The following is a 9,873-nucleotide window of genomic DNA, read 5'->3' as shown; positions in this document are numbered from 1 at the left end:
GCAGCCAGCAGGGAAGCCAGCACAGGGGCCAATCCAAGTTATCTTACTCAAGAGCATCACATTGAACAAGGGAAGACCTGCAGTGGCAGAGGTAGAGGGTCTGAGATTAAGTCTCCCTCTGGACTAAATCTCCCCACACTGTGAGATCACTACAGGCAACTTGGTCTTATTGTTGGAGCCTGTGGGAACATTCTCAATCTTTCTCATCACCAAAAGTCCATCAATGATTTTTTCCAAACACCATGAGCTTCCTATCTAGCCAATCACACTAACAGCAGGTGATGAAAAACTGGCAGCCATTTGTACTGGGACCGCTGTTTGTCACGGAAAGCAGGCCTGGAGCTAAGTGTCTAAGCTTAAAATTTTCATCTGCCAATGGCCCCCAGTAGATACTGGTGACTCAAGTACCATCTCCATTAACAAAATCTCCACCCTGAATCATGAAATCTTTTATGACCCTGTGGAAGGTACTCCCTTTGTAGCCTATTGGAACCCCATCTTTTCTGAATTCTGTGCAGAACTGCCTAAAATTCTCTGCAGTCTTAGGCACAATGTCTGCAAAGAGCTCAGTCTTCATGTGGCCAACTTCCTGGCCACCAGTGCTGTCATCAAAGAATACCATGGGATTGATGAGGCTTGAATTTGCCACTGTCATGGCTCTGACCCAGAAGCAGATGAAACACCTTTAACATTTAATCGTCAGGCTGGTTCTCTTATGATAGATTCTTATTTTTCAATAAAGGCAGAGAGGTAAAGGTTTTATCAGAGTCACACAGCTTATTAGTGACAGAACCTAGTCACTCTTGTACTTGAACATATCAGTCCTCAAACTGGAAATCCATGGCTTTTTGCCAATACCAGATGACCTAAAAACCAATGACTATATGTTACTTATTTATCTTAAAGAGGATTTCTAGATACTTATATTTGCATTTTGCTGCTTGCTAAGTCGCTTTAGTCATGTCTGACTCTGCAACCCTGTGGACTGTAGCCCACCAGGCTCCTCTGTCCATGGGATTTTCCAGGCAAGAATACTAGAGTGGTTTGCCATCTCCATCTCCAGGGGATCTGAATTATTCAGTTACAAATACAACTCTGTTTAAGTCCCAGAACTCAAGCATATGTAATTTAAAAAACACAATGGAACAAATCTTGAGAATGGGATAGTTAAGATGCTTTAGGTTTTTGAAAAACAATCCCCAGTTCCTCACTGTCAATCCAATTAGATACTCAAAATAATTTCCATTTGTTCTCCAATGAGTGCTGTCACGATTTGTCTCCTGTGTCTTTACTGACCAGAGTCCTGAGCCACACACCGAGTAGCTGAACAGCCATGTTCCCAGTTTTCTGCTTTGTCTCTGTGTAAATGCCTCTAATATTGGTCTAGGCCTGGACTCCTTATTGGCACCCAGCAGTCTAGGTAATGCCTTGTGTTTGTGGGGCTGGCTTTTTTATTTCTTTCCTGTGGAAAATGAGAACCACTTCTCTGCATATTCTACGGTGTACTGTTGCTATGGGAGAAGAACAATCGCAAGGAAATGGCTTTGCCAAGGGATAGGAATTGACCACAGTTCAGCAAATCAGTTGGATAAACACTGATTGTGTGCATTCTTGGGCATGTAAACCCACACTACAGAGCTTTTTAGTAAAATATGGTTCCTGTCCTCAGGGAGATTAGACTCTGGAGATGAAAGTATCTACTATATACATAATATCTGAGAATATATGTTAACTGCTATAATGGAAGTGACAAATGCTTTGATTGTGCCCAGTACTTAATTTATAGAGGTGACTGAATTAGGACACAGGGGTTCAATGCCATTGAAAGTTTTATTATGCAGAGTTCCCAAGAGGCACATGCAGGGACCTAAGCCCAAAAGTTGGCCAGGAGGCAGAAGGTGTGAGGAGAAAGCTTTGCCCAGAGACTTTATTATGGTTTCCACAAGAAGGAATGGGTGAGGCAAGGAAAGAGATTGGGTTGGCTACTTTTGAATAATTTCTTTCTTTTTTTTTTAGAATGTTGTTATTTTAAAATATTTACTTATTTTTATTTTTGGCTGTGCTGGGTCTTAATTGTGCGTGGGCTTCCTCTAGCTGCAGTGATCGGGGGCTACTCTTTACTTGTGGTGTGTGGCCTTCTCATTGTGGTGGCTTCTCTTGTGGCAGAGCACGGGTTCTCAGGGCACACAGGCTTCAGTAGTTATGGTGCATGAGCTCAGTAGCTGTAACACACGGGCTTAGTTGCCCTGTGGTACGTGTGATCCTTTCCCACCAGGGACTGAACCCATGTCTCCTGCATTGGCAGGTGGATTCTTAACCACTGGACCACCAGGAAAGTCCCAGTTTGAATAATCTTAACAGGGCTCTGGGCCATATGGGTGATCCCTAGTTTTCTGGTACCTGGCCTGGGTGATTTAGGGCAGTGAGAATATTGGTTTGGTGCATGAGAGTCCATAAAGGAGGTGGTTAGGCATATTGGTTTGGATTGGTTAGTGTGCACAAAAAAGTGTGATTGAAGGCAAGTTGTTTTCTATCTCTATAAATTAGCGAACCCTGAGAGGGACAGTTCCATCCTGGTCTACAAGGCCCAAGACGTCAAAGCATCAATAAAATAAAACAGAAAAAGAAAAAAAAAACATGTCTAGTGTGGATAGAGTAGAATAATGAAGCCACAGTTGTGGGGATCATGATGGTTTCTGCGTTACCCTATATGAGGCAAACACATCTCTAGCTGTTAGAAGTGGCCATAGATTAGTTTTTTTTTTTTTTTTAAACAGGATATGAACAAGTGTTATTGCAAACCTGAAAAATTAATCTAAAAAACAGCATGGGTATTCCTGAGGGAAATGGTGGAAAAACCACACTCTGGGAATGATCTTTGCTACAATCCTAATCTATTTCTCAGGCTGGGTCATTTTTATTAGTGTCTTCAGGGAAGCAGTGTCTTCAGCAGATGCCAAATTTTAATTCAGTGGCTTTCAAAGGACAGATTGAGGGTATAGTGGAGTTTGCTGATCCCAGATTGGGATTTCCAGAGGATTTTGAAAGGAGGAAGATTAGGAAGATTAGGTTTCAAGCAGAGCTGCTCAACTTTTTCAGTGTCATAGCCCACTTAGACAATGAGCATGTCTGTATGGCAAGTTAGAGTAAACAGATAAGACTGCTTCTTCTCATCACCCTCATGGCAGTCTAGGGATTCTAACCATTTTAAGCTCTACCAAGTCACCCTTGGGGAAGAAGAGGTGGATAGTCAGAGCCACATGAGGGAAAGTGGATGGTCCTGATGTTTCGGACCTAGATGACATCTGAGGCAAGCAGCTGGGGATTAACCTCAATAATCTCTGAGGAAAAAAACAAACAGGCAGTCATTTAAAGCTGTGAGGTTCTCAGCTTGACGTCAACTGCTCCATTCTGCTCCCATGATTTATGTGATTTTAGGTAAATTGTTTCACATTTGTAAATTGGCTTCTTCATTTGTAAATGAAAAAATGATAATGATTTTAAATGGTGGTTGTGAAGATTAACGAAAATAATCTTAAACTACCTAGCACATTGCCTGGCACATAATACATGGTAGCTGTTACTGGTTTATTCCAAGACCCACATTTTCCTGTAATTTAACAAATTGTTACTACGCTCTAGTCTCCATCTCGGTAAAGACTATATCACTTCAATCCTGCTTTTCTAGAGCCAGTTTTAGATCCTAAAATTCTGAGAACCAGTTTCAGTTAATAGTCTGTATATTTGATTGTGGGTCAGAGAGATATAGTCTAGTTAATGTGTCTAACGAAATCTAGAAGGGCTTAAAAATGATCAATGAAGTTCTGTCATCTCTGCCAAAGGATTTCCAATAAATCAGTATGGATCTTGAACTGGCATAGTAGTTTTAGTCACATCAAATCAGAGGCTTTATTTAGAGCCTACTACATTATGTGCCAGTGTCTCAGTCCATTTGGGGTGTTATAACAAACTACGATAGATTGAGCAGCTTCAATGACCAACATTTATTTCTTATAGTTCTGGAGGCTGGAATGTCCAAGACTGAAGTGCTGGCAGAGCTGGTGTCATAGATGGTCTGTCCTCACACGGCAGACAGGGTGAGGGAGCTCTCTAGGATCTCTTTTATAAGGGCACTAATCTCATTAATAAGGGTACCACCCTCATCACCTATTCACTTCCCAAAGGGCCCACCTTCAAGTACCATAACAGAGATATTAGGATTTCAACATCATAATTTTGTAAGGACATAAACAGTCTGTTTTAGACAGGCATTGTACTATACCTCCTTACTGACAAAACTTTTGACTTCCCATCGCTTTCAGGACAGTTAAAATGTCCCACTGTGGTGTAAGAGGTCCATTATAGTCTGACTCTTTCCCTCTCCATTTCCTTCTACTGGTATTTTGCCAAGCACCTTGTTCAGTTCAGTCACTCAGTTGTATCCAACTGTTTGTGAACCCATGGACTGCAGCATACCAGGCCTCCCTGTCCATCACCAACACCTGGAACATACTCAAACTCATGTCCATTAAGTTGGTGATGCCATCCAACCATTTCATCTGCTGTCATCCCCTTCTCCTCATGTCTTCAATCTTTCCCAGCATCAGGGAGGGTCTTTTCTAATAAGTCAGTTCTTTGCATCAGGTAGCCTAAGTACTGGAGCTTCAGCCTCAGCATCAGTCCTTCCAGTGAATATTCAGGACTGATTTCCTTTAGGATGGACTGGTTGGATCTTCTTGAAGTCCAAGAGACTCTCAAGAGTCTTCTCCAACATGACAGTTTAAAAGCATCAATTCTTTGGTGCTCAGCTTTCTTTATAGTCCAACTCTCACATCCATACAAGACTACTGGAAAAACCATAGCTTTGACTAGATGGACCTTTGTTGGCAAAGTAATGTCTCTGCTTTTTAATATTCTGTCTAGGTTGGTTATAGCTTTTCTTCCAAGAAGCAAGGGTCTTTTAATTTCATGGCTGCAGTCACCATCTGCAGTGATTTTGGAGCTCCCCAAAATAAAGTCTGTCACTGTTTCTCCATCTATTTCCCATGAAGTGATGGGACTGGATGCCATGATCTTAGTTTTCTGACTGTTGAGGTTTTCTTTTTTTGAAAAACTGATTGACATTTAATCTTTTTTATTAATTTTTTAAAAAATTATTTATTTATTTTTTAATTGAAGAATAATTGCTTTACAGAATTTTATTTTCTGTCAAACCTCCACATGAATCCGCCACAGGTACTCACATGAAAGTGAAAGTGAAGTCACTCAGTTGTTTCCGACTCTTTGCAACCCCATGGACTATAGCCCACCAGGCTCCTCCGTCTGTGGGATTCTCCAGGCAAGAATACTGGAGTGGGTTGCCATTTCCTTCTCCACTGATTGACATTTTAATAAAAATTTGCAATCATCTAAGTCGCTCAGTCATGTCCGACTCTTTGTGACCCCATGGAATGTAGCCTACCAGGCTCCTTCCATGGGATTTTCCAGGAAAGAGTACTGGAGTGCGTTGCCATTTCCTTCTTCAGAGGATCTTCCCCACCTAGGGATCTAACCCAGGTCTCCCGCATTGTAGGCAGACTCTTTATCGTCTGAGCCATCAGGGAAGTCTACAATCATCTCCATGGAGTATATACAATTTTGCCTTTTGCTTTTCTTACTTATATTCAATTCACATTTTCAGTGAGCTGGTCAGAAAGACCTAATGTCTTATTCTGGCATGAATTACAGTAGAACCCCTACTTGTGTATGTCTGTATTCAAACATTAATAGGCTTGAATCCAAAAATGCATAAATATGAGTCCCATCATGCCTTCAGATCTGTATCCAATCTCCTGTGAATCTGTATGACCACAGTGTATGCACATCATCAATGATTTGTAGATCTGTAACTATATGCATGTATGCCTGTATATGTGAAGGAGCTTTCCAGGTGGCTCTGACTGTTGAGTTTTAAGCCAACTTTTTCACTCTCCTCTTTCACTTTCATCAAGAAACTCTTTAGTTCTTCGCTTTCTGCCATAAGGGTGGTGTCACCTGCATATCTGAGGTTATTGATATTTCTCCCAGCAATCTTGATTCCAGCTTGTGCTTCATTCAGCCCAGTGTTTCTCATGATGTACTCTGCATAGAAGTTAAATAAGCAGGGTGACAGTATACAGCCTTGATGTACTCCTTTTCCTATTTGGAACCAGTCTGTTGTTCCATGGCCAGTTCTAACTATTGCTTCCTGACATGCATACACATTTCTCAAGAGGCAGGTCAGGTGGTCTGGTATTCCCATGTCTTTCAGAATTTCCCACAGTTTATTGTGATCCACATAGTCAAAGGCTTTGGCATAGTCAATAAAGCAGAAATAGATGTTTTTCTGGAACTCTCTTGCTTTTCCATGATCCAGCAGATGTTGGCAATTTGATCTCTGGTTCCTCTGCCTTGTCTAAAACCAGCTTGAACATCTGGAGTTTCATGGTTTACATACTGTTGAAGCCTGGCTTGGAGAATTTTGAGGATTACTTTATTAGTGTGTGAGATGAGTGCAATTGTGCAGTAGTTTGAGCATTCTTTGGCATTGCCTTTCTTTGGGATTGGAGTGAAGGCTGACTTTTTCCAGTCTTGTGGCCACTGCTGAGTTTTCCAAATTTGCTGGCATATTGAGTGCAGCACTTTTACAGCATCATCTTTCAGGATTTGAAATAGCTCCACTGGAATGCCATCACCTCCACCAGCTTTGTTCATAGTGATTCTCCCTGTGGCCCACTTGACTTTGCATTCCAGGATTTTTGGCTCTAGGTGAGTAATCACATCATCATGATTATCTGGGTCATGAAGATCTTTTTAATATAGTTCTTCTGTGTATTCTTTCCACCTCTTCTGTTAGGTCCATACCATTTCTGTCCTTTATTGTGCCCATCTTTGCATGAAATATTCCCTTGGTATCTCTAATGTTCTTGAAGAAATCTCTAGTCTTTCCTATTCTATTGTTTTCCTCTATTTCTTTTCACTGATCACTGAGGAAGGCTTTCTTATCTCTCCTTGCTATTCTTTGGAACTCTGCATTCAAATGGGTATATCTTTTCTTTTCTCCTTTGCTTTTCGCTTCGCTTCTTTTCACAGCTATTTGTAAGGCTTCCTCAGATAGCCATTTTGCTTTTTTGCATTTCTTTTTCTTGGGGATGGTCTTGATCCCTGTCTCCTGTATAATGCATGAACCTCCATCCATAGTCCATCAGGCACTCTGTCTATCAGATCTAATCCCTTGAATCTATTTGTCACTTCCACTGTATAATCCTAAGGGATTTGATTTAGGTTATACCTGAATGGTCTAGTGGTTTTCCCTACTTTCTTCAGTTTAAGTCTGACTCTAAACCTATGTACTTTGTGCTCCACTCAAATTGAAAGGACTTCCCCACTGTGGTTTGTTACCCAAATAAGGCATCTTTTCATACCTATTTACCTTTGTATATACTGTTCCTACTGGCTTTAATGCCCTTTCACCACATTACTTTATCCATTTGACATGTTTCTTGAAGTTTTACCTCAAATATCAGCGGCAGTATTACTAACTATGCAGAAAAAAGTGAATGTAGCAAGTCTGAGACTGTTGTTCTCTGAAAGTCCTGCTTTCAAGGTTGGCCTTTGGCTAGCACCTGGGAATTTGGATTTTAGGAGGGTTTCTAACTACCCTAACATATATCAGTGGATCATGGAGCCTAAACTGTGCTAGCAATATGGTTTATGCTAAACACCAGCTTTCCTTTTGGGAGTCTGAAATTTTCGTACATGCTTGGCAGAGTGCCTACACAACTAACCTCTGATAAAAGCCACGGATTCCTAGGCTCAGGGAAGTTTCTCTGGTAGACAGCACCTCGCAAGTGGGGTTATAGTTTCATGCTGGAGGAATTGATTATGTCCTGTGTGACTCTACTGGGGAGGGACTCTTGGATGTTTATGCTTGGTTTCCTTGGACTTTTCCCCATGCCTCCTTTCCCTTTGCTGATTATTTTTGTCTCTTGGCTATAATATATCATAGCTATGAGTACAGTTATATACTGAGTCCTCTGAGGCCTTCTAGTGAATCGCTGAACCTGGGGGCTCCTGACACACCTACTAGATGAAATTCTCCTTAATGTCTCCTCTCTTCCAGGAAGAAGTAAACAACTAATTTTCTGCATGCTCCTATAACACTTTCTACTGCCTTTTTCTTTATTTACAAATAGTTTGTTATCATATTTAATACATATAAAATATTACATATAAACTATAAAGAATGAAAATATAATAGACACTGATGAAGTCACCATCCAATCTGAACCAGGATGTTATTTTGTTTCCCCGCCTCCTCCTAACTGTTATTTTGAATTTTGTATTTATAATTTCCTTGCTTTAAACAAATTGCATATATGCTTAGAAAACATATTATTTAATTTTTTTGTTTGCATTTGAGCTTCATAAGCATGGTATCATACTGTTTGTATTTTTTACCGTGATTGTCCTTTTTCATTCAACATTAAATTTCTAATATCTATGTTGTTGCAAGCAACTATGTTTCATTCATAGTCACTTGGGGACAATACTTTATTGTGTGGATATACCATAATTGCTTTATCTGTTCTGCTATTGATAGACATTTGAGATGTTTCCAGTTTTTGCTTTCAGCAGAGCTACTACTAACATTCGTATAATTAATCCTTGGGGGCACTTGGGCAGGAGCGTTTTAGGATCCACACCTAGGAGCTGAATTGTCAGGTGGTAGAAGACTCTACACATGGACATCATCAGATGGTCAACACCAAAATCAGATTGATTATATTCTTTGCAGCCAAAGATGGAGAAGCTCTATATAGTCAGCAAAAACAAGACTGGGAGCTGACTGTGGCTCAGATCATGTACTCCTTATTGCCAAATTTAGACTTAAGTTGAAGAAAGTAGGAAAAACTGCTAGAACATTCAGGTATGACCTAAATCAAACCCCTTAGGATTATACAGTGGAAGTGAGAAATAGATTTAAGGGACTAGATCTGATAGACAGAGTGCCTGATGAACTATGGGCAGAGGTTCATGACATTGTACAGGAGACAGAGATCAAGACCATCCCCAAGAAAAAGAAATGCAAAAAAGCAAAATGGCTGTCTGGGGAGACCTTACAAATAGCTGTGAAAAGAAGAGAAGAGAAAAGCAAAGGAGAAAAGGAAAGATATTCCCATTCGAATGTAGAGTTCAAAAGAATAGCAAGGAGAGATAAAAAAGCATTCCTCAGCAATCAATGCAAAGAAATAGAGGAAAAGAACAGAATGGGAAAGACTAGAGATCTCTTCAAGAAAATTAGAGATATCAAGGGAACATTTCATGCAAAGATGGGCACAATAAAGGACAGAAATGGTATGGACCTAACAGAAGCAGAAGATATTAAGAAGTGGCAAGAATACACAGAACTGTACAAAAAATATCTTCATGACCCAGATAATCACGGTGATGTGATCACTCACCTAGAGCCAGACATCCTGGAATGTGAAGTCAAGTGGGCCTTAGAAAGCATCATTACAAACAAAGCTAGTGGAGGTGATGGCATTCCAGTAGAGGTATTTCAAATCCTGAAAGATGATGCTGTGAAAGTGCTGCACTCAATATGCCAGCAAATTTGGAAAACTTGGCAATGGCCACAAGACTGGAAAGGTCAGCCTTCATTCCAATCCCAAAGAAAGGCAATGTCAAAGAATGCTCAAACTACCACACAGTTGCACTCATCTCACACGCTAGTAAACTAATGCTGAAAATTCTCCAAGCCAGGCTTCAGCAATACGTGAACCGTGAACTTCCTGATGTTCAAGCTGGTTTTAGAAAAGGCAGAGGAACAGAGATCAAATTGCCAGCATCCGC

At 40.6% G+C, this 9,873-nt stretch overlaps 1 pseudogene; it reads right to left on the bottom strand.

Moving 5' to 3' along the window:
• Nucleotides 1–123: 123 nt before the first annotated feature.
• Nucleotides 124–655, bottom strand: LOC138441757 (peptidyl-prolyl cis-trans isomerase H pseudogene; annotated as a pseudogene).
• Nucleotides 656–9,873: the final 9,218 nt, after the last annotated feature.

Source organism: Ovis canadensis, chromosome 5 (assembly GCF_042477335.2).
Source record: "Ovis canadensis isolate MfBH-ARS-UI-01 breed Bighorn chromosome 5, ARS-UI_OviCan_v2, whole genome shotgun sequence".
Classification (NCBI taxonomy): Eukaryota; Metazoa; Chordata; class Mammalia; order Artiodactyla; family Bovidae; genus Ovis; species Ovis canadensis.
Note: the sequence above shows the minus strand (reverse complement) of the source record. Positions and strands in the feature narration are given on the sequence as shown.